At 40.5% G+C, this 24751-nt stretch overlaps 1 protein-coding gene across 2 annotated transcripts in view; it reads left to right on the top strand.

Annotated features, from left to right (window-relative positions):
- Plac1 (placenta enriched 1) overlaps nucleotides 1-24751 on the top strand; it is a 98847-nt gene that overhangs the window by 65698 nt on the left and 8398 nt on the right. For both annotated transcript variants that reach the window (XM_042672644.1, XM_042672645.1), the window contains exon 2: nucleotides 5741-5812. The gene's annotated coding sequence lies outside the window, so the exon portion shown is untranslated. The remainder of the gene's footprint in view (nucleotides 1-5740; nucleotides 5813-24751) is intronic.

The following is a 24751-nucleotide window of genomic DNA, read 5'->3' as shown; positions in this document are numbered from 1 at the left end:
CAGGCTTTTTTATCAGATATGAGTGTAGCTACTTTCATGCCCATTTGCTTAGTAGAGCTTTTTCCAACCTTAAACCAATGTTTATTTGTCAGACAGATGTGTTTCTTATAGACAAAAGATGGTTAGGACTTGTCTTTTGATTCAATTTTCCATTCTGTGTCTTCTTATAATTGAGGAATTGAGTCCACTGGTATTGAGTACTAAAACTGAAAGATGTACAGTACTTTCTGCCCTTTCCTTAGTGTTGGATTTCTTCTGTTCTTCCTATGATTGTCTGCTACTCTGATGGGAATTGTTTGTTTTCTCACCCTTTTTTTCATGGTTATGTAATCTTCTTCTCATATATATATATATATATATATATATATATATAGAGAGAGAGAGAGAGAGAGAGAGAGAGAGAGAAAGATTGAGAGAAAGAGTATATCTTAGAGTGTCTCTGTAGTGCCGGTTTAGTGGTAATAAATTGTTTTTGTTTATCGTGACTTTTTTTATTTGCCCATCTATTATAAATGATAACTTTGCTGGTTAAAGTATTCGAGGTTGGCAGTTGTTAACATTCTGTGCTTTCAATACTTCATTCCAAACCCTCCTTGATTTTAAGGTTTCTGTTAAGGAATTTGGAGCTATTCTAATGGGCATTCTTTTGTATGTTAGTTTCTTTTCTCTCTTACACCTTTTTGTATTATTTCCTTACTTTCCGTACTTACAGTTTTTACTATAATATGATATGGAGAAGTTATTTTCTGATCTTGTCTGTTGTATGTTCTAAAAGCCTTCTGTAATGGGCTTCTCTTTTTCAAAACTTGGGAAATTTTCTGATGATGCTTTTTTAAAATATGTTAATCTATGCCTTTAGTTAGTATGTTTTCTTGTCTCTCCATTATTCATTAATTGGATCCTCTACAAAGTTTCTTGTATACCAACAATGAGCAGAGTTAGAAGAAAATCGGGGAAAAAAATCTCTACAATAGCTTCAAAAATAATAAAATAAGTAGTAATAAACCTAACCAAGAAGATAAAAAAATCGTTATAATGAAACATAAAATCTTGAAGAAAATAATAGTAGAAGACACAAGAATATAGAAAAACCTTCTATGGTCTTAGATTAGTAGAATCAGTATCATGAAAATATCCATACTGAAAAAGGCAAACCTGCAAATTTAATGCAATACCCATTAGAATCCCAATGTCATTCTTCACAGAGATAGAAAAGGCAATCTTTAAATTTTTTTAATTTTTTTCCTTTTTGGTCAGTTTGTAGGGCTTGAACACAGGGCCTAGGTACTGTCCCTGAACTCTTTTGCTCAAGGCTAGCATTCTACCACTTTTAGCCGCAGCACCATTTCTGGTTTTCTGGTGGTTAATGGGAGATGAGTATCACAGACTTTCCTGCCTGGGCTGGCTTTGAACCATGATCCTCAGATCTCAACCTCCTGAGTAGCTAGGATGAAAAGTGTGAACCCCTGGTGCCTGGCAGAAAAGACAGTCTTAAAAATCATATGGAACAGAAAGGCCTTGAATAGCCAAAGCAATCATGAACTAAAAAAAAAATCAAAAACACAATGCTGGTAGTATCATACATAATATCAGACATGAATATACAAAGAACTCAAGTAACTTAAACCCCCAAAGAAACAATAACTCAGTCAATAAATGGACAAAGGAGCTAAACAGACACTTCTCAGAGGAGGTACATATGGCCAATAAATAGATGAAGAAATGCTCAACATCCTTGGCCATAAAGGAAACGCAAGTTAAAACAACATTGAGCTTTCATCTGTCTCTAGTCAGAATGACCATCATCAGGAATACAAATGACAACAAATGCTGGTGAGGATGTGGGGAAGCAGAGCCCCTAATGCGTTGTTGGTGGGGGTGTACATTAGTGCACTCAGTGACAAACAAGCCAGCTTATGGTACCTTTCAAATTTCCAAGTCTCAGGAATGAATGGTAGTTGACCCTAGATATCAAGATTCTAGTTTTGAGCAGAATAACTATTGTTCCCTTGCAAATTCTTTAGTCTCTGGGCTTCAGCCTTTCTCCATGGGGAAGTAAGAATCCTATTACTGGCTTCTAGTCACCTCACCTCATGGTGTTGTGGGCAGAGTCACAGCTTGATATCTGAACAGCCCTGGGCATGATCTCCTTTGGACCCTGTCACTGCTGTTGACATTGAGAGTACCAGTGTGGAACAAATGCTGCCTTTGTCCCAAGCTCAGCTCCAGGGGCCTCTCCTTCCCTAAGCTGGCAGCTGAAGCTAAGTGCCTGAGATCCCTGAGCCAGCTGTTGTGAAGTAAGTGCCAGGCAGAAGGTAAGGCCGACTTCAGAACTGGGCTGAAAGCCAGGCTTGAGTGGAAGCACTGATAGAGGGGTGAGCACAAAAGTTGGCCAGCAAGGGTTTTCTGAGGAGGTTTTCAAGCTCCCAATGTTGCATTGAAGGTAGACGAAGCACCAACAGAATGGCTGGTAAAAAAAAAAAAATTCCTGCTCTGATTCCCTATCCACTGTAGAAGATTCTAGAAAGACAATGGGCAAACACTTTCCCCAGGCTGTTTCCCTGGAAGCCCAGAAAGATCGCCACACCCTCTGAAGTTATCTGAGAGCTTACACTGAGGCAGTAGCGTTCTGTAAATCTCAGACTTGTGTGATGATGAGGGACAACTGATCCCACAGGCTCTAGCCAAGGAGGAGCCAATGCTGAGCAGAAGGTTCATGCTTTTGACCTACTTACTGGTAAAAATGGATGTTTTTCCTGAGGAAAATTGTGTAGTCAAAGTCGAGTCAGTGTCAATTCTCTTCTGATACCACCAAAAACTTTTATGGTCTTGTTTTTTATGCTTTTTGGTTGTTTTTTTTTTGTTTGTTTGTTTTGTTTTTGGGGGTTTTTTTTTGCTAGTCTTAGGGCTTGAACTCAGGGCCTCGGCACTACCCCTGAGCTTTTGGAATCAAAGCTACTGCTCTACCACTTTGAGCCACAACTCTATTTCCAGTTTTTTGGTAGTTATTTGGAGATAAGAGTCTCATAGACTTTCTGGCCTGGGCTGGCTTTGAACGGTGATCCCCAGATCTCAGCCTCCTGAATAGCTAGGATTACAGACATGAGCCACCAGCATCCTGCTCTAAATAGCTTTTTTAAATTTGATGATGGCTGACAAGTTTTCAAGCCAATATGTCTTCTGTCCCACTCGATCAATTTCAGTGAATTATGGCATAGGCTTAGAAGTTATGGACAAAAGATACTGATGAGGGCAAATTGATAAAGCCATTGTTTTAAACTGAAATGAGAATGGCAGTATTTTTTCAGGAAAGGAACTCTGCCTACAAAAAGAGAAGTCACCAGGCAGTGGTGGCTTATACCCATAAATCTAGCTACTCGGGAGACTGAAATCTGAGATTCATGGTTCAAAGCCAGCCCATGCAAGGAAGATTATGAGACTCATCTCAATAAACTACCAAAATAAAAGCTAAAAGTAGAGCTGTGGCTCAAGTGGTAGAGTACCTGCCTTGAACAACAAAGCTAAGGGATGGTGCTCAAGTCCTGAGTTTAAGCCTCAGTTCAAGCACGAAACAAAAGGGAGAAGCCAATAGGCTAGAAAAAGCTGCCAAAGTAATCAGGGAATGGAGTCCCCAAATTGGATTTTAGCATAGCTTTGATCGAGTTCAGGATGCCAATGTATTACATCAGACATGCTTATGTCAGGAATCACTTCCAAAATTCTGACTCATCTCCCAGGCCAACAAAGCCATGTCAGCATGTGAGTTACACCCCTGGTGTCATCCTAGGGCGTTTTTTTCCCATCCCTGATGCTGGGGAATATTTCCATGAGGGCTTGGAGAAGTTTTGTGCTCAATGGCCAGAGCCCTTCACTCTGGTCCTAGCTCTGTCACTAATTAGCTGTCATTCCAAGTAAGTCTTTTAGCCAATCTGCATGTTGGCTCCTTCAGTGACTAAAAAGAAACTTAATTTGATGGTTTCATGCCTTGTAGCTTTTGAAAGATTTTTTTTCTTAGCTTCATATTCAACAAGGAATCATTATGGTTATACAACTAATCTAACTTGGTCATTTTCTTTAGATTTTTAGAAGATTTGTAAAGATCATCTAGCCCAGAGAACAGAGTTCCAGAGAGATGGGACTTTACTGAGTTAGTGCAGAATCAAGAGTTAGAGACAAGATTTCTCCACTCCCCCATCCACTGCAATTTGTACTGCATTTATTTTTCAGTTATACATGAATGTGGTGTTAAAAATCTCAAATACTAAGCTGAGCACTGGTGGCTCACTCCTGTAATCCTAGCTACTCAAGAAGCTGATATCTGAGGATCACAGTTTGAAGCCAGCCAAGGCAGGAAAATCTGTAAGACTCTTATGAACTACAAAGCTGTAAGTGGAGCTGTGGCTCAAGTGGTAGAGCACTAACCTTGAGCAAAAAGAAGCTCAGGGACAGTGCCCAGGCCTTGAATTCGAGCAACAGGACCAGCACAAAAGATATAAAAAGAGCTTGTAATAATAATTTTTAAAAGTTCTCTGTCTCAGCCTTCCTCATTCCAAGTCCTTACTCAGAGGCAATATTCTCTTTTATAGAAGCAGAATTCATTTATTACTTTCAACCACTCTTTTTCTCTATCTCCCCATATAGTTGTGAGATTCTTCCCCCAGTTATTTCTTAAAACAGCATGGAGGAAAGCCTATGTTTTACGTGTGCAATTCTATGAATTTAAGCAAATACAAAGTCATGTAAATGCCACCATAATCACTATACCAAACAATTCCTTCATCCAAAAGAATTTCCTCATGCTGCTCTTATAATGAACTCCTCCCTTACTCCCAAACTCCTGACAACCACTAATCTTATTTATGTTCCTACCATTTCCCCCTTTTCTAGAATGTGGTAGAAATGAAATGATATACGACCTTTTGAAATTGTGTTTCTGTTAGTTTAAGTATTTTGAGATTCATGTGTCAGTAGTCCATTCTTTTGTGTTGTTGCATACTATTCTTTAGCATGGATTACCAGAGTTTGCCCATTTACTATTTGAAGTACATTTGGATTGTTCACAGTTTGATAGCATTATTTTCAAGCTAGTCAGTTAATTTTTTTCTTGTCAGTCGTGGGGCTTGAACTCGGGGCCTGGGCGCTATTCCTGAGCTTTTCCACTCAAGGCTATCACTCTACCACTTTGAGCCACAGCACCACTTCTCGATTTCTGGTGGTTAATTGGAGGTAAGAGTCTCGTGGACTTTTCCCGAGCTGGCTTTGAACTGCAGTCCTCAGATCTCAGCCTCCTGAGTGGCCAGGATTGTAGGCGTGAGCTACCAGTGCCCAGCTCTGTTAATTATTTTTAACTTGAGACCATATAAATAAACCTCTGGGGTTTTTTTACCCATAACTTACTGTATATTGTCTTCCTTTTCAGCATAGTAAATGCTTGTGATTGATTTCAAAATATAAACATCAATTTTTAGCCTCCATTTCAGATGAGTTGGAGGATGTAATTTTCCATGGGGTACGAAGGCTTATTTCAATGCTATCCAGCAGCCCTATTCAGACTTGCAGCCATTCTTAATGCCTCCTGCAATATAGGGGCTTTCTCTAGTACCAGAATTGCTTGGGGCTGGGATGATATACATGTCCTTTCTCCCCTGATCCTTGCTAACTCAGGCAGTAATTTGTTGGGGAAAAAAGCCTTTCTTCATGTGGACTTCAGCTTTTGTCTCTTGTGCCTTTTCTGTTCCAGCTGCCTTCGCCAGTGAACACAAAGCCACATTTCAAAGGACACTGACAAATTATCCCCAGCTGCCAGAAGGAGGTTAGTTTGCTTTATGTTCTGTGTCCATCTCCTCCAATAATGAACAGGTTAACTTTCTCAGGGGAACTGACAAAAGTAGAAATTGTCATCTCACCCAGATAGGATGGCTTTGCTTTTATAAGTGGTGTGTATTTGTAATGTTTTTCTCCATTCCTCCTGCGACTACACCAGGAAATATAGTGTAAATGATCACAGACAGAATGCCTGATTTTTGCAAGAGTCACATTATTCTTTTTAAAAGTACTTTGAACATCTAAATTTGGTTTTGGTGGTACTGAGATTTGAACTCGGGGTTTTGCTCTCAGCAGGCATTCTATCACTTGGGTCTTGCTTTCAGCCTGTAAATTATTTTTAAATTGACTAACATGGTATCACCTCCTCAATGAGTAGCCATTTAAAGACTAAATGATGTCAGCCATGGCCATGGAGAGTTATAGGATGCAGAATATTCTACTTGTACTTTTGATCATCTTTGTATGTGTTTTATCCATCTGTCATCAGCATGGCAAAAGAGAAGTGTCTAATGTCTTGCAAATCATCCCATGTGTAGAAGGTACTTCTTAATGCTATATACATTGAAATGATACAAACTAATGGCACAGATCTATGATGGAGAAGCAGTCCATGTTAATGTAGTCAGTCATTTTCACACACTAATGGGAATGCAAACTAGTCCAATTTTTCCACAGGGTACCTTGACAAATTGTGGCAAACCTTTAACAATGTTCTCTTTAATCTTTTTAGCAGTGATTCTTTTTCTAAGAAATTAATATTTTAAAGATAATTATTATTGTTACTAAGATTATTATGTTGATCAAGAAAATTTTTAATTTTTAAAAAGTTAGTAATGCCAATTACGTTGGTTTAATCATGACATTGCATACATTATATCAACTCTATATTATATCACAGTGTGTTCCATAAGTATATAAGTACATAAAAATTTAAACTAGTAATAGAGGTGTACCAAAATAACTATGACATTCATCATAGCATCATTTAAAAATAAAGAAAAAGCGCAAACAGCTTAAGTTGTTCATACTGTGAAATGCTATGTAGTAATACACTATGAAATTCTGTTTGATTTTTAACAATTATTTTTACAAGAATATTTAATGACATGGGAAAATGCTCACAGTATAAATTTAATAGAAGGAAGGCTATACAAATGAATATATGCTATAATTGTGTGTGTGTGTGTGTGTGTGTGTGTGTGTGTGTGTGTGTGTGTGTGTGTGTAAGAAAAGACTGGAAAGAAATAAATAGAAATATTAACAGTAATTAATCTTTCCCTTGAGGGATTATGAGTGGCTTTCATTTTTCTTCTTTTTTGTAATGAGCTTAGCTTACCTTAAAGCCTAAAACATGCCATTTAAATTTGAAAGAAATAACTGCTCGTTATGATAGATGGAGAGTGTACATTATAAAATTTTAGTAACACAGGGTAGATTTATTTCTCCAACCAAAATAAAAATGCCTCAGATGCCACATGGACAATCACAGCAGTGTTCATTTTACAGAAAGACAAAGCAAAACCCAAATGTCTTTTCAGCTTTAAGATCTCTGAGCCCCCATTTGATATTGAAAGGCAAACATATTCATCCTTTTCTCTACATCTAGTTCCTTTTCATCCTTCTTTTTTTCCATCCCTACCCCCATCTTTAAACTGTCCAGATCTGTGGAACAAATGTTGAGCACACTGGAAATAAATAAAACATAATGACTTTAAGATATCACAAGGACTTCCCTTCCTATGTCCTAGTGGCAGCCTGCCCATCCTACTCCCCAGAGTGGAACAGAGTGTGAAAACTGCCAATTCTCAAAAGACAGAACAATTTAGGAAGCCTGGAAAGACTGAGATACAACATGTACAATTCTCTCTTCCCTCCCTCTTCTTAGATTCATGTAAAATAAGTTGGTGAGCTGTACTGGAGGGTAAAGAATACAAGACAAAATGCTAGCCCTTAAAGGCAAATATATAAGTATATAACTGATGCTTTCACTCACTGGCTAGTATTCTACCAACTGAACCATGCCTCCAATCTCTGGGTCTTCCTCTAAATATCTGATATTATACCCATCTAAATGTTAGCACATACCTATAATCTTAAATTACTCAAGAGGCTGATTTCTGAGGATCACAGTTTGAAGCCAACCTGGGCAGGAAAGTCTGTGAGATTCTTATTTCCAACTAACCATCAAAAAGCTAGAAGTAGAGCTGTGGTAGAGCGCCAGTCTTGAGTGCAAAGCTAAGGGACAGTGCCCCAAGCCCTGAGTTCAAGTCCCAATACTGGCACCAGAAAAAGAGAACCTTATCAATGCACCCTATGTTATAGATGAGGACTAGCTAAAGGAACTTAAAAGTTGCCAAGCAGAAATTGCTGGAGAATTTTCCAAACATTGATAGAAAAACTAATGACATTTCTATATAAAATCTTCAAGAAGATAGAAGTAAAGGTCATAGTTCCCAATTCATTTTATACAGTTAATGTTACCCTTGTAATTAGCCTTACCAAAACCAGATAAAGACTTGACAAGAAAGTTAAACACCAGTATCACTCATAAATATACACACAAAACTTTACAACAAAATAACAAATAAGCTGAGCCTAGTTGCTCACATCTATACTCTTAGCTACTCAGTAGGCTCAGATCAGGAAATGGTGGTTCGAAGTCAGCCCAGGCAGAAAAAAAAACTCAAGATATCATCTTTAATTGACCAGGAAAAAAACAAGACTGGAGGCATGGTTGAAGTGGTAGAGTTCTAACTCAGCAAGCAAGTCAAGGTAGTGAGAGGCCCTGAGTTTTCAAACCTCCAGTGCAGCCAAATAGTGTGTGTGTGTGTGTGTGTGTGTGTGTGTGTGTGTGTGTGTGTGTATGTATGTGTGTGTGTGTGTGTGTGTGTGTGTGTAAACATATACGATGTGGTCTGGGAATGTGGCTTAATGGTAGAATCTTGGCTAGCATGTATTAAGCCCTGGGTTGGATTCCTCAGTACCACATAAACAGAAAAAGCCAAGTAGCTCTGTGGCTCAAGTGGTAGAACACTTGCCTTGAGCTGAAGATCTCAGGGACAGTGCCCAGACCCAGAGTTCAAGCCCCATGACGGAAAAAAAAAAAAAACCATGTACAATGTGTTTCGAATTCACTTACTCTATAGTATTCCCTCCATTTCAGATCTATGTTTCACATAGGAACAAAATCATGAATATTTGGTTTTTTATATTTAGCTTCTTTGTTTAACATGGTGATCTCTAATTCTATTTCTTTTCCTGCAAATGACAAAATTTCATTCTTAGTCAATAACAGTCCACTGTGTATATATATCGTTCATTTGCTAGAGGGCTTTCTGAGCTGTTTCCATAGCTTGACAGATATCTAAATGTAGAAATGCAAGTCAATAAAAGAATGGTAGCCTTTTAAACAAATGGTAATGCACATTCATGAGGGGAAAGATGGCTCCTTGTAGTAGGAAAGCTCCTCCAAAGAAGCAGAAACTGAGCCTGGTGCTAGTGGCTCACACCTATAATCCTAGTTACTCAGGAGCCTGAGATCTGAGGATTGTGGTTCAAAGCCAGCCTGGGCAGGAAAGTCTGTGAGACTCTTATCTCCAATAAACTAACAGAAAATTGGAAGTGGTACTGTGGCTCAAGTGGTAGAGCACTCGCCTTGAGCTGAAGAGCTCAGGGACAGCACCCAGGCCCAGAGTTCAAGCTCCACGACTGACAGGAAAAGGAAAAGAAAAGAAAGAGAAACAAAGCCAATAGTGTGCACGTATGCCTTCATGGGCATGTGTGCACATGGGAGGAATGGAAAGAGAAAGAGAGACAGAGAAGAAAACACAAGCTACACGATAGGAGGAAATATTTTCAAATGACAAAAATGACATCACTGATTAATGAATCATATCTAAATATCTAAAATACATGAAGACCTTTTGAAAATATTCAACACTAAAACATTTTAGAAAATGGACACAAGAATTTGTTTTGCCAAGGAGGAACTATGAAAGATGTTAGCCATCATTAACCAGGAGGAAAATACAAATTAAGACCTCAAAAAGGAATATCACTACATACCTATTAGAGTAAATTGAAATTGAGAGAGAGAGAAAGAACAAGAGAAAGAGGGGAGAGACAATACTGAATACTGATGAGAATGTAGAGAAACCGGATCTCTCAGACATTGCATGGCAATATGAAATGCTACAAAAACAGTTTGGCAGTTTCTTGCAAAACTAAACATGCAATTACCATAGGACCTGGTAATCACACTCGTGGGCATTTATCCCAGAGAAATGAAAACTATGTCCATAAAACTCATGTACATAAATGTTTATAGCAGCTTTATTTGTAATAGCAAAATGAAAAAGGAAAACAAAAACGGAAGAAAAAAAAAACCAAAACGTTCTTTGATAGGTGAATAGTTAAACAAACTGTGGTACATGAAAAGGAATGAACAAAAACTTGAATGGCCCTCCAGGGTATTATCCTGAGTGGCAAAATTGTTTGCACAAAGATTTCCACCACCACTGGTTACCTCACCCCTGCGAACACTCCACATTCAATTCCTAGGATTCAATAGACAGTTTGATCAAACAAAACACAGCTGTGGCTAAGAGATGACAATTTTGAAGGCAATATTTCTTAAATATTATCATTATATGCATGGAGAACACACACACACACACACACACACACACACACACACACACACACATACACACATACACATGGGATTTTCTTGCAATTAAATCTCTGCCTCTTGACTCATTCTCCAAGATAAAACATAAAGGCCCGCAGAGCCAGGCTCAGATAAAGTGGAAAAGAGATGGCTGATAGCAGCACAGGAGAACGAATAACAGGGAAGAGAGAAAAATGAAATGGACAGAGGTACAGGGAAAGGAGTGAACCCATTTGGGTCTTGGTCAGTCCATTGACATGGGCTTGCTATTGGTCCCATCTGACAACTGATGTGGAAATAATGCTTTCTTAGGAAGGCCTTGCTAGAGCCCAACGCTAGGTTACATCCCTCTGCTATACATTCATATAATGCTCTAATCTATCCTTTGTATCTGTCATTATCATTGAAATTATACTTCAGCTGAAGTATGGCATGCCAAATAGGGATGTGTGGATTTATTTATTTCCCTGTCTAGCTCCAATTTGGGACCATCAGTTCCACGAGTGTAGGAATTCTGTCTTTGCCCCTTTTTGTATGCTCCAAGCACGTAACACAAAGAAGGTACTCAGTCCATACAGGCCTGATGAATAGAGGGAGGGTGATGAGAACCTAGGTGAATTTAAAATAGTTACTCCAAGTTATATTAAGGAAAATAAACTTGGATCTGTATTTATTAGCTCTTTCCAAATAGGAAAAACATTATCCCATGTTCCACACTGAATAAGATTAATAGATAGTTAATATTTACTGGAGTAAAAAATATTATTCAGCAACATGAGCTAATGATAACTAAACAATGTCATATGTACACTTGGAGGCCATTACACATTCTTTGGGGTATGGTATCCTAAGCTCTGAATGTGCTCCATATAAAAATGTGGGTTTATACTAAGCACAATGGCTCACGCCTAGCTACTCAGGGGGCTGAGATCTGAGGATCATAGTTCAAAGCCAGCCGAGGCAGGAAAGTCAATGAGACTCTTGCATCCAATGGACCACCAGAAAATTGCAAGTGGTGTTGTGGCTCAAAGTGATAGAGCTCTAGCCTTGAGGCACAAAAGCTCACAGAAAGTACCCAGACCATAAGTTCAAGCCCAAGAACTGGCATTAAAAAAAAAAAAATCTCTTGAAATCATCCAGGGGTGACAGGAACATTTGCTACTTTAGAATTAGAATGTCTCTGCCTCTTCAGGCTCATTAAAGACTAGTCCATATCAAACACTATGGTTTCCCTTAGATTTATTTCCCTTACAGTGAGTTGGAAGAGCACAAAGCATTTGAGAGGAGTTTGCACTTTAAAATTTGCCTTCAGAGCCCAAATGCTGTTCCTTGTGCTTCTTCAGGTTTCCTTGCGCCTGTCACTCACATGGGAGCTCCCCTTGCCAGCCAATGAGAAAGCACCAATTCCTCCAGTGGGAGCACTTGTGAGGTGCACATGTTACAAACCAGTACATTTGAGGAACAAGTCCAACCTGTTTAGCTCTTCACACATCTCAGTATACCAGGATTCAGCCCCAGGCCACTAAGCTGCCCCCCCCCCCATTTCACTCCAGTCCCTTAAAGGACACAAGGTCCTTCCTGGCTGAGTTCCACACTCAGTCCCCAAGTTAACATTAAAATCTGCTCTCCTCACAGTCACCTGACACCAGAGCTATTGCTCAACTATTCCTTGTTCCCACACCCGGTGTTGTTTAAACTAGCTATTTCTCCCCACGTTCTGTACTAAGTCAGCTCCCCTTACCTCCAGCTGTTAATCTGCAGTGTTGTTATTTTTTTTGTCCCAGTCCTAGAGTTTGAACTCAGGGCCTGGGTGCTGTCCTTGAGCTTCCTTAGCTCTACCACTTGAGCTACAGCACCACTTCTGGCTTTTCCTGACTAGTTTATTGGAGATAAGAGTCTCATAGTTTTTTTGGCCTGGGCTGGCTTCCAACCTCGGTCCTTAGATCTCAGCCTCCTGAGTAGCAAGGATTACAGACATGAGCTACTGGCGCCCAGCTTAATCTGCTGTTCTTGATTCATTGAGTCTCTTCTCCCAACTTTCTCCCTCTCACTTATGTCTTGCCATCTCTACATACTGTCCGGAGTGCCTCTCCCCTCGTCACCAGGTTCTAATCTAATCTTTTTCTTCCCAGTGCCCTCACTTTACTTGTGTTCTGGTCCTGCTTCCTAACTGGGACTTTTACACACCAACAATTTGCAATGGATTCCAGAAGTCACCTAAGTCTTCACTGAGTGGAGAATCTAAATTCCAAGACAGAGCAGAGCATGGGAGAGGATCTATGGGAAAAATATGTGTGTACATATGTATATTCCCATCATTGGCACTCGTTAGGGACTATAGTTCACAGTAATTTTTCAAATCTATTTGATAAAAAACAAGAAGAATCTGAAGTTTCCCAGCATACATAGAAAGCGATAAATACTGAAAGAGATGGAAATAGTAATTACCCTGATCTGATCACTGGGGAATTTGTTCATGTGTGGAATTATCACATTGCCCTCCATCAATATGTACAATTTTTTAAATAATTAAAATGTAACATAAAAGATATAAATATTATAGATCTTCCAAAATTTTTACTAGCTTACATTAGTTATGAGAGAGGGATTTCATTGTTACATTTCCATACATTTAAAATATATTGCAATCAATCTCACTCTTTCTTTTCACTCTCCCTGCTCCCCCCCAAAAAAAAGTTTCTCAATAGGTTTCATTGTTCTATCTTTATAGACGCAAACAATTTATTTCAGACCTACATATTACAAAATGGACAGGCTAATCAAATCATAACCAAAGCAAATCGGCCGAAGAACACTTTTATACCATTTTCCTGTGTGCATACTTTTTGTAGATGAGGCTTGTTCAAAGTACCCCTTGAAAGACACGAGTACCAAAACCTTATAAATTGGGCTTTCTAGGATCAACCACATTTTTTTTCTAAGCAGGGAGGAAAATCGTTCCAGTTCATAAAAACAAGAAATATGTTGACAGATCCTTTTTTTTTCCTGCATGAAACTTGCCCCGTTTTTTTATATCTTGGAGGTTAAGAAGGGAGAAGGAAAGAACAACAACCTAGGTTTTCCACCCAGCCCCTCCTCACCCTGCCTGCCTCATTAAACCTAGCAAGACTCATAAATAACTTGATGAGCTCTGGCAGAGGCCATCCTAAGAAGCCAGTGAATAGACAAGAAAAGAAAATTTGGCAACATCTTGCTGGTGCCACTCCTTCATGCTTTCTGCACTATTCCTGGGCCCTCTTTTTATGAAATAGTTGGGAGAACTGAAGAAAGAAAGGGCTCATGTAGGGTATGCATTAGTGCCTCATGCCTGTAATCCTAGTTACTCAGGAGGTTGAGATGTGGGGATCATGATTCTAAGCCAGCCCAGATAGGAAAGTCCTTGAGACTCTTACCTCCAGGTAACCACCAGGAAACCAGAAGCCAACTGGTGGCTCAAAGTGAGCAAAAATAAGTCAAGTGAAAGCATGAGGTCCTGAATTCAAAGCCCAGTACTGGCACGTGGTAATGGAGGGGGCTACATGGATGAGTCAATGGTAAGATGCTTGCTTATCATGTGTGAGGCCCTGGATTTCATCTCCAGCATGGCAAATAATACCAAGAGCTGCCTCTTCCTGTAGCTTCCTTGCAGTAACAGTGCCCATGAGAATTTCTGGCTTCTATGAGGAGAAAAGCAGCTCTGGGAACCACGGGGCCTGGCTCTTGTTCTAGTCACTTACCAGGGTGTGTCCTGTGTGGGAAAGTCATCTAAACTCTCTGGGCCAGGATAGTCTCCCCTCTAACAGGGGCTGATAACAGTACCTATCTCGGAGCATTGTAAAGTTTGAATGGTTCACGGCCCCCTAAGTAGAGTGTCTGGCATATTGTTAGTGCCCCATTAATGACAGTGAGAAAGAAGACAGCAAGAAAGTGAGATGACCTTGGGTTTCTCTGAAAAGAAGGGGCCATCTGCCATCTCTGGCTTCCCTCTGCCATTGCCTTTGACAGTGCAATCCAGGGGATGCTTTGAAGCCCTTTGGGTTTAAACAGCTGTGATTTGATTTTCTACCTCCTAGATGTGCTGTAGAGGATAGAACTTTGCTCTCTGCTACCTTCAATGGCTTTAGAAGGAATTCTCTGTGTGTGTGTGTGTGTGTGTGTGTGTGTGTGTGTGTGTTCCCAAATGAAGCCTGAGCTTGTATTTGCTCGCAGTGAATTTTAAAATGTAGAAGATGATGAGTTTGTTTACTAAATAAATATGTGTGTGTTTGGATCCATTTATCATCTCTCTGTCCCTTGGCTGAGGGCTTCAAAAGCAGGATGGGCAGTAGGGTAGGAAAATGCAAGCTTCTGGTCTTCTTGGACCCACAAATTATTTACAGAGCACAGGATTTACAGTCAGGAAAGTTTTTTTTTTTTACAGAAATGGGCAAACCCTAGATGCTCTCTATGTATACAAACCTCCTTTCCAACAGTTATGAAAGGACATTTTAAAACTTAAATGAAAGCCCTGTTGGCAGTACAAGTTTAGCACTAAGTTTCATCAAAACATCATATTGACAGGAAGGAGATCACATGGAATTGCCACCTTTGGGTCCTGATGTCTCCAGAATAATGTTGTGACTTGGGAAGTAGGCAGGGGCCTGCTTTGCACTGCCTCCATTCTTTGTGCAAGCATACCTAGCTAGCTAGATAGGTATGTATGTATATAATTATATAGAGAATTCCACTTAGGGTCAGGCCAACTTGGACAACTCAATCCAGAAGTCTAAATGTGAATTCTACCCTTCATAGAAGAAGTCTCCCCTCTGGCAGCTGCTCTCTGCCAGCTGCCTAACCAGCTGCCACTAAGCCAAAATTACTCCCACCTCGGAGTCTCTGTATCAGAGTATTATAAACACACTCCCTGGAGCTCATCTACTGATCTGTTAGCCAGAATTCCCTTGCCCCCACTGGAAGTCAACTCTGACTTTCACCAATAGTTTTCGATTTTCACAATAAAAGAGCAACTTGGGGCTGGGAAGGTAGCTCAGTGGTAGAGCACTTGCCTTGCACGCATGAGGCCCTGGGTTCGATTCCTCAGCACTACATAAGCAAAAAGAAAAAAGCCGGAAGTGGCATTGTGGCTCAACTGGTAGAGCGCTAACCTTGAGCTGAAGAGCTGAGGGACAGCGCCCAGGCCCAGAGTTCAGGCCCCATGACCGGACCCAAAAAAAAAGAGCAACTTATAGATACCACTAATTTCTAACACATGTGGAATGAGATGAAAACCAAAGTCTGCTGAGTCAGAACCTCCTAACTAGACTATCACCAGAAATGATGTGAATATGGACTCAAGAAGTTATACATAATAGAAGGGTTTAGCTTTAAAGTATTTGTAAAAATAAATAAGTAAATAAATAGTAAGTTGCCATGTGAAGGGTGGAAATCACACCCTGTTTTCAATTGCTTGTTTTTTGCAGAGTGGGGAGAGGGGAACAAAAGATTGGGTGTCAACATGAACCTAAAGGATCACCGGGAATAAGAATTAAAGAATCAGGGTGACAATCATCAAGTTGAGTGTGCCCACAAATTGACGTGTTGGACTGAAACTCCTTTAGACAACTACTTAAAGATATTTTTAAAAGCCAGGTTTTGGTGTCTCACCCCTGTAAACCTAGCTAGTCTGGAAATCAAATCTGGTGATCCCTGTTCAAAGCCAACCCAGGCAGGAAAGTCTGTAAGACTCTTATCCCCACTTACTCACCAAAAAAAAAAAAAAATCTCCGGAGTAGAGCTGTGGCTCAAGTGGTAGAACACTAGCCTTAATTGAAAGAGCTGAGAGACAGCACCCTGGCCCCGCGTTCAAGCCCCAGGGCCAGCCCAAAAAAAGTATCTAATAAGAAAGCTGAGACAATATTTTTTAAAGACAATAATTTAATAAAGAGATATAGAATCAAGGATTCCGGATCTGCATTTTGTTACTTTTGTGGCAAGAGACCATCACATGGGCAATTCATTAAATATATATTAATTTTCCAGCAATGTAGTATGAAAATCAGCACATCAAATAAAATATTTAACACCCAAGAAAAGCCAAATGCATATTCTGCATGTTTGTCCTCCAGTGGCATTTCTATGGAAGGGAACCTTATTTAAAACAAATGTCAGAACAGAAGTTGACCTTATGGAGAGCACTAAGGATCCATGGGCACATACGGTTTTCAGATGTTACCCATAAAAAGCATCATCCTCGGCCCTGCCCATGGTTCGTATGCACAGCCAGTGCTCATGTTCATCCATCCTTGTGTACAGGTGTCTTCACTTGTTTGTAAATCCTTCGCAGGAAAACCCTGGTAGTCACATTGTTTACACATGTTCAATGCAAAATACAGATTAGTAGATCCATCGTGTGGCACCCCATTGCTTGGTGTCAGAACTAGAAGGGCATCTCCAAATGTGGAAAGGGACTATCTCTGGCTAGCCTTTGAGCTTTCTGCGATCAGCATTGGAACAGAACTCTGTTGTCTTCCCACAGCTGAGACATTCAGGTAACTCTGAGCCCCAAATGGAGACTTTTTTAAGCTATCTAGGTATCTTGGAGGGGCAGAGACTTGTCAAGTGTGGCATATGGCTTTTGCCTAGGGAGGAAAAGAGTTGGGAATGTCCACAATCCCTAGATAGGGGATGTTCTAAAGACAGATGTTATAGAGACATCACCAGGAACAGTTTGCCACCACTTGCATTGCTTTCCCTCCCTTCCCCAGCCCTGTCTGCCATCTCTTCTTTTTTCATCCACTTGCACATACATTCCTCCAGTATTTACCAAACACCTATTTCAGGCATGAGCCAGAGTGGGAGTATACAGAAGGCGTTTGTTTTCTTCTCTCTCTCTCTCTCAATGGGTCTTCTCTCCTGCTCTCTCTCCCCATAATTCAGTGGTAATAGAGGTGGGATAGAGGAGCATCCAAAATCCATCCCTGTAGGAGAAGGAGACACATGTGCCAGGAATTTTCAGCAACTCCCCCAAGGAGAGTGGCAGATTGATGGGACTCTAGTTGGGACTCACTAGGGAGTGGAGGGAGATGGGGGCAGATGGAACCCTGCAGCCAGGCTGTCTGCCTGGGCCTATTCTATAGCTCCCATTTATGAGACCCTTGCTCTGTGCCAGGCCTTGTACGTGCAGTTTCTCATACCACTTTTAACCTTCCAATCCTATGAGGTTGCTTTTGTTGTAACTTCCAGGTTTCTATGAGAAAACTGAAGCTGGGGGCGGGGGGGTGGGGGGGGAGAAGGAATATGACTTGTCCAGGCTCACATAGGCAGGATGTGAGTGACAGAGTCCTAATGCAAGCTTAGGTCTGTCTAGCTAACAGAGCTGAGCTTTTGCTACATCTATGCAGAAGCAGGATAGTTCAATGGATGAGTGATTTTGTGTGTTACAAGACCCTTGGAATGGAACTACACTTTTATTCACTACATATATCACTTGGGGTGTTATTGTTCTAAACATTGGTTTTCTTCTGTGTAAAATGAAGGTGATAATAATATAATAACAATAATACTTTTCTAGGGTTGTGGTGATCATTGAATGCAACATGCTTAAGCACTTTTGTGTCGTTATTTGAAAGTGTTGCTTATTTCAGAACTCAGAATTTAAACGCATTAGTGAGGGTGTGTTTTGAATTTCCATACCCACTGATAAAGAAGCCTTCCTATTTTTGTAGTCAGATTTTTCCCCCCTAGTTTCCATAGCCCAACCCCACCAAAGACACAGGACAGCTGTCGTTTTGTGCCAAGACTTTCTGTCCATTTCCTAAGTAAGCAAAGAACAAAGAATGTGTCACATCCTCATCCCTTATTTAGGGTCATGCCCTTTGAGAATGTCTTCTGTTTCAGCTTCTATCTCTAGGCAGTTAGGAAAAAAATGAGTGAACAACCCATAGAATAGGCACCTGCTTAAGTCATTGCCCCAATGTGAGCATGCTAATCCCCAGGTTTATGAGAGGTTTGCTTTCCATACAACATGGAATGGGCCAGCACTTCTGGTTTTAATACCCCAGTCTTGATTTCTAACAGGTGGGTGCCACAGTTGTTCAGCTCTTGGTATGAGCCAAGTCCATAGCTCAAACAATATAAGATTCTTCATAAAGAGCCAGAGAAAGCACCAAATGGCGTTTGTGAGGGAAATATGTGCAATTCCTTACTCCAGTGTTTCAAGCTAGTGGTTTTAGCCAGAAAGGAAGACTGCTCCAGCCATGCTGATTTCTTCATGTCCTCTAAATGGCCTCTTTCTATTAAGTGAGCAGGAAAATATTTGCAAAGACTCAAGTGATACCAAAGATAAGGGTTGCCTAGGAAATGGCACTTGCCAAATGCCAGTGGCTCAGGCCTACAATCCTAGATACTCAGGAGGCTGAGATCTGAGGATAGTGGTTCAAAACCTGCCTAAGGCAGAAAACTCTTTAAGACTCTTGTATCCCACCAACCAGCAAAAGGCTGGAAGTGGGGGTGTGGCTCAAATGGTAGAGTGCTAGCCTTAAGCCAAAAAAAAACTAAGCAAGAGAGGCCCTGAGTTCAAGCCAAAGAGAGAGGGAGGAGGGAGAATAGGAGAGAGGGAGGATGAGAGGGAGGGAGGGAGGAAAGGGAAGGAAGGAAAGAAGGAAGGAAGGAAGGAAGGAAGGAAGGAAGGAAGGAAGGAAGGAAGGAAGGAAGGAAGGAAGGAAGGAAGGAAAGAAGGAAGGAAAGGAAGGAAGGAAGGAAGGAAGGAAGGAAGGAAGGAAGGAAGGAAGGAAGGAAGGAAGGAAGGAAGGAATGGAGGGAGGGAGGGAGGGAAGGAGGGAGGGAGGGAGGGAGGGAGGGAGGGACGAAGGAAGGAAGGAAGGAAAGAAGGAAGGAAAGGAAGGAGGCATTAATGGAGCGTTGCCCACTGGGTTGGTCATTTGGCTGTTGTACAGCCCTTACCCTGCCATGCAAGCTCTCTCAACATTGTTTTGAAAGACATGATGAAATCAGAACAAGACACAACCCCTGTCTTCAGAGTGTAATTAGGAATATGTATTTCTCTGCTTCTGTAAGAAATATAAAACTTTGAGAATATGTAGTACTCTTTCTCTATCAGGAAAATTTATTGGGTGAACATGCAGGCCATTCTTCATCATTTGGTGTGTCCGTATCTGGTGGCTTTGTGGAGAAGCCATCTACATTTCCCTTGTCAAACTATATTGGGAGAGCCTGAATATATAGCATGTCCCCAAGTTCATTATGTTCTGGGTATACATGCAGCTCATGGAACAAATGTGTTATATTGAAATAGGAAATGACTGCCTGTTCTCAAGAAGTCTAAAATATAAGGAGTGATAAAATATAAACAGTAATCTAGAATTATCTACTCAACCGAATTTCTGTCTCATTTATTGCCTCTTTTTTTTTCCACTTTCCTCTACTTGAAAAGTTATTAGCTTAGCCTACCTCCCCCATCACCCTAGCCCCTGACACCCATAAACAACTTCTGCCTCTATTTTTGACTACTTTCCCTTGGTTCTTTTCTGTGTTGTTATATGCTAGAAAAAAAGAACTATAGAAGCCCTGTGAACATCGTGCATAGTTCCAGCCTGCCTTCGCCACATACTAGCTGTGTGTGTTTACTGGGTTTCTTCACCTTCCAGTCCTCCATTTCTTCTTCCTTAAAATGAGGCTAATAATAATACTCCCTATGGCACAGGGTTGCAATGAGAATTAAAAGTGATATCGTATGGAGAGCCCTTAACACAGTGTCTTAATGAATCTCAGGTTGTGTACAGCTAGACAGCTGCTTCTGTCTAGAAAATAGACTCAGTTTCTACCCTCATTCCCATTTACTTCAGAAGAAAAAGAAACTTTAAAAAAAAATAGGGAGTCTTTTGAGAGCACGTGGAAAAGTTGTTTATCTCTATACAAGACAAAATATTCATGTTTCATCAAGCACTGGTGGCTCATGCCTATAATCCTGGCTACTCAGAAGGCTGAGATCTGAGGATTGTGGTTCAAAGTCAGCCTCAGCAGAAGAGTGTGTGAGACTCTTATCTCCAATGAACCAGCATAAAGGCCAAAGTGGCTCAAGCGATAAGAGTGTCAGCCTTGAGAAAAAAGAAAAAAACAAGCTAGAGGCTCTGAGTTCAAGCACCAATACCAGCACCAAAATACCTCAATAAGGGCTGGGAAGGTGGCTCAGTGGTAGAGTGCTTGCCTCCCATGCATGAAGCCCTGGGTTCAATTCCTCAGCACCACATACGCAGAAAAAAATGAAAGTGGTGCTATGGCTCAAGTGGTAGAGTGCTAGTCTTGAGCTGAAGAACTGAGGGACAGTGCCCAGGCCCAGAGTTCAGGCCCCACAACTGACAAAAAAAATACCTCAATGGCCTAGTTATCCTGAACTTTGTTCCGTTCTTCCACTGCAGAGAATGCTACATCCTGGTGGGAGGTGGCCCTGTGGGAAACTAAACTGCCCTTCCTTCCATACCTCTCGATATCCAACCTAAGCATTCTGAGATATATTTAAGAGCTCATGGCTGGGTCTGAGAAATTGCTATTTGTTGGGTTTGGGTCAGGTTCTTAAGGAGGTACACAGAGCTTCTGGAATATGGGGATCATCTGTCTCCTGGAAAGTTGCTGTCACCCCATCTACCATTGCTGTCACATCAGTGGTACCTTGCATTCTAGATTGTTTTCTAGGAAATGAGGCCCAGCTTTCTGCAAAAAGCATAAATTATACACTTACCTAGGGTGTAACTAGACCTGCCTTCTCTGGCCTGTGATGCAACCCAAAAGGAACCACTGAGAATATTTTTTCTCTTGCTCTTTTCAAAGCTTAGTCTATCCTAGAAAGCCTCGTTCTGGCCTGCAGAGCCATGCACCTCCTGAGAGCTTCCCTCACCTTCGCCCCCAATGATGGCAAGGGTTGCTCCCAGAACCCCTTGAGCTTCTCTTGGCTCTGTCTAAAAATCAGTTCTTAGGCTGGGAAGGTGGCTTAGTGGTAGAGTACTTGCCTAGCATGCATGAGGCCCTGGGTTCAATTCCTTGGTATCACATAAACAAAAAAAAAGTCGTTAAATAAATCATAATTAAATTCTGCCCCTTCTAAATAATTCAACCATCAGGAATTCTAGCAGATTTCTCCATGTCTCTTGGAGTGGTAGTCCATAGGCCAAGCCACTTAGGCTTTTCTCTTCCCTTCAGAAGGATTAAGGCATAATAAGGTCTTGCAATTGTGCGTGCATTATAAACCAGCCAGGCTAGTGGAAAGGCATGAGGCTCCCAAATCACTTACCTAACCTTGATCTTGACCAAGGCTCTCTACCCTGCTGGCCTCTATTTCCACACTTTAGTCCATGATCCTTGCCTTTAGGGACCTTACAAGACAGCTGCAAGTAAGTATCAAGAGGGATGACGAGACATAACTCTAAAAGTTGCTCAAAAATGAACAGAAAAAAAAGGCTGATGATGAACGGAGTATTTTTTGTTTCTTATTTAGGTAGAAGCTAAATGAATCAGAGTAGCTAGAAAGAGAATTTCTGTCCCATTAGTATAAGATTCTGTGACAGAATGTTCTCTGTGTGTGTGTGTGTGTGTGTGTGTGTGTGTGTGGTAGGTATTTAAGAACGCATACAGATGGCAAACATTCATGCAGAACATGCTGCACTTTCTAGACAAATGCTCTACCACTTGAGTTACACCCCTAGTGCCAGAGGCTATTTATGTGGGTCTTGTCTTGAAAGTCATACAATATCAACCAGGTGCTGGTGGTTCATGGCTGTAAGAAATTCAAGTATTGCAGTTCGAAGGCATGCCAGGCAGGAAAGTCTGTGAGACTCTTGCCTCCAATTAACCAGCCAAAAGCTGGAAGGGGAGTTGCGGCCCAAGTGGTAGAGCACCAGCCTTGAGTGAAAAAACGAAGGGGCAATGCCCAGATCCTGAGCTCAAGTATCAGTACTACCACAAAAAAACTGATTTTTTTTTGCTCCATTTAGATATCTTTTATTAGTATAGACATTCTTCTCTGCTCATAGAGCATTTGCTGTCATGATAATATCTTTGCCACAAAGCAAGGCATTTCTACCTTCTGCAATATGCATTCTAAACTGTAGGTTTCCTAGAAACCACTGGCAACCTTCCTATCAAAGGAGCCTTCTCGGAGCTTTTTGTGCTTCTCAGGAGCCAAAAAGATGGTGGATGGTCTCAATTAAAATGTATGCGCATGCACTAAGAGGTCACATTCTGGGTATGGTGTATGCATGCACGCAGGCACACGCACGCACACACACACACACATACCCTTAAGTGACCATATATATATATATAGCTTTCCTGTACCCAAATTCTCAATTTGAGAGGGCGAGAGAGAGAGAGAGAGAGAGAGAGAGAGAGAGAGAGAGAAACATGCCTGACTGTTTTCCAAAAGCCATCTAGAGCCCTCATTTATTGGCACAGGTATATCAGAGAGGTGGAGACACCCTGACAGGAGCATCTAATCCCATTCTCTGCATCCTCATGGTAACACCTTGAAATCATCTCAGGTCAATGGTCCTTTATTTGGTTTAGGCAGAATTCCAGAGGCTAACTAATGGGTTAAAAATGTGACTGGGGCTGCTGTGGGCTTCAAAGCATTACACAGACACAAACCTACCTTGTCTTCTCAAATGATAAAGGACTCTAGGGTTTTGTGGCAAACAGTGTCGTTTTCTGAAACAAATCAAACTCAAATAAATGATTATATTAAAACCTAAACTGAATTAGAGGCATGCACTTGGGATTTTCCTTACATTTTATAGAAATTATGAAATACATCCCTCTGTTTAAAATTAAACCAACTCAGCGTCTCTGCATGAAAAAGAAGGAGTTCCCATGACCTGAGATTTGCAATTTCACTGAAAATACAGATTATTGTATTTATTTTAAAATATCTGTGTTCAGCTGTGGGATGCTTTACCATTGTCGTGAAGCCTTGATTTTGGTTTGATTTCACATTGGACTACTTACCTTTTAGTTACCGAATTTGTGACTCAATGAAAATCTCTCTCTTCCAAAGAGCTTGGACTCGTGTTTATTTCACAACCTTTATTTGTGTATGAGATGAACCATGACATTTAAACTATGCTTGATAGCTTAGCAGATTATAAGAATAAAACCAGATGGCCCAAACAAAAAATAATACTTTGATTGCTTTCAAATTCAATGTCAAAAATTAAAAACAGCTTTCAAAAAGCCTTGACTTTTTTTTTCCAGACACGACTCTGAGTCATTTATATGTTCATGTGCCTTCCTGCCCAGCAAAATTTGAAGTATAGAAAACAAAAAAAATAACAATAATGATTTGGGGACTGAGAAGTATTTTTCTTCTCGTTTTCTATATCTCCCAATTTTTCTGCAATTACTTTGAGAAGAAAAAAAAAACATTAATGACGGCTTTTTAGTGTAATTTTAATGGAGTCTTTTTTAGGACACACTCAAGGTGTTTTCAGGCTTTAGCAGTTCATAATTCTTCTTCCACACGTATGAATAATGTGCAGTTACTTTAACACTGCGCTTCATGGGGTTGAAAAATAGAAGTGGCCCCCGGAGTCTTTAAAACAAATGCAAATTCTACAAAAGCAGTTATTTCATTTCAAACTCACTTTCATGTACCTTTAATATCATTAGTATTAATCACAATCCTCACTTTCTTTGAGAGCAGTGAACCAACTAATTCTTTTTACACTGGGCTATAAAAGAAACTCGATTTAAAAAGGCTGTCAAACCTTGCAGTAGTTTGCAGGGCAAAGTTAGAATGTAACTGCTCGCATTTCTAAGTGAAAGAGTTCACAAAGTCTTAGGATCTTTTTTTTTTCCATTCTGGGTTTGTAAAAAGAATTTTTATTCCAACTTGGATTCATTTTTCTTCAAATCAGCTGCAAGAAAGTGAACTCGGTGTTACAAATCAAAAGCTCTGACAGTTATATTTCCCTGAGATAATTACATGCTGGTTTGGACTTTCCTTTTCCCCCTCTGTTTTCCTTTGTTGTGACAACAAGATTCTGGGAAAACAATATACAAATGCTCACAATACTGTCCTGGGTATATGGAATTTTTAAAATAAGGAAGTCTTGAACCAAAAAGCTTCCAAGAGCCTATGGAGTGAGTTCTTTCCAGATGTGGAAATGTTTAGCTAATTCCTCTCTCCCTCCTCCATGTGAAGAGTTCATATTTGTCTCAAACAACATCACAAGAGATGGGGAAACAAAAATCCTGTCTGCTTTCCAGGAG

The sequence above is a fragment of the Dipodomys spectabilis genome, unplaced genomic scaffold, assembly GCF_019054845.1.
Source record: "Dipodomys spectabilis isolate Male_0828 unplaced genomic scaffold, ASM1905484v1 ptg000749l, whole genome shotgun sequence".
In the NCBI taxonomy this organism is placed as follows: Eukaryota; Metazoa; Chordata; class Mammalia; order Rodentia; family Heteromyidae; genus Dipodomys; species Dipodomys spectabilis.
The sequence above is the reverse complement of the archived record's forward strand: the minus strand, read 5'-3'. Positions and strand labels throughout refer to the sequence as shown.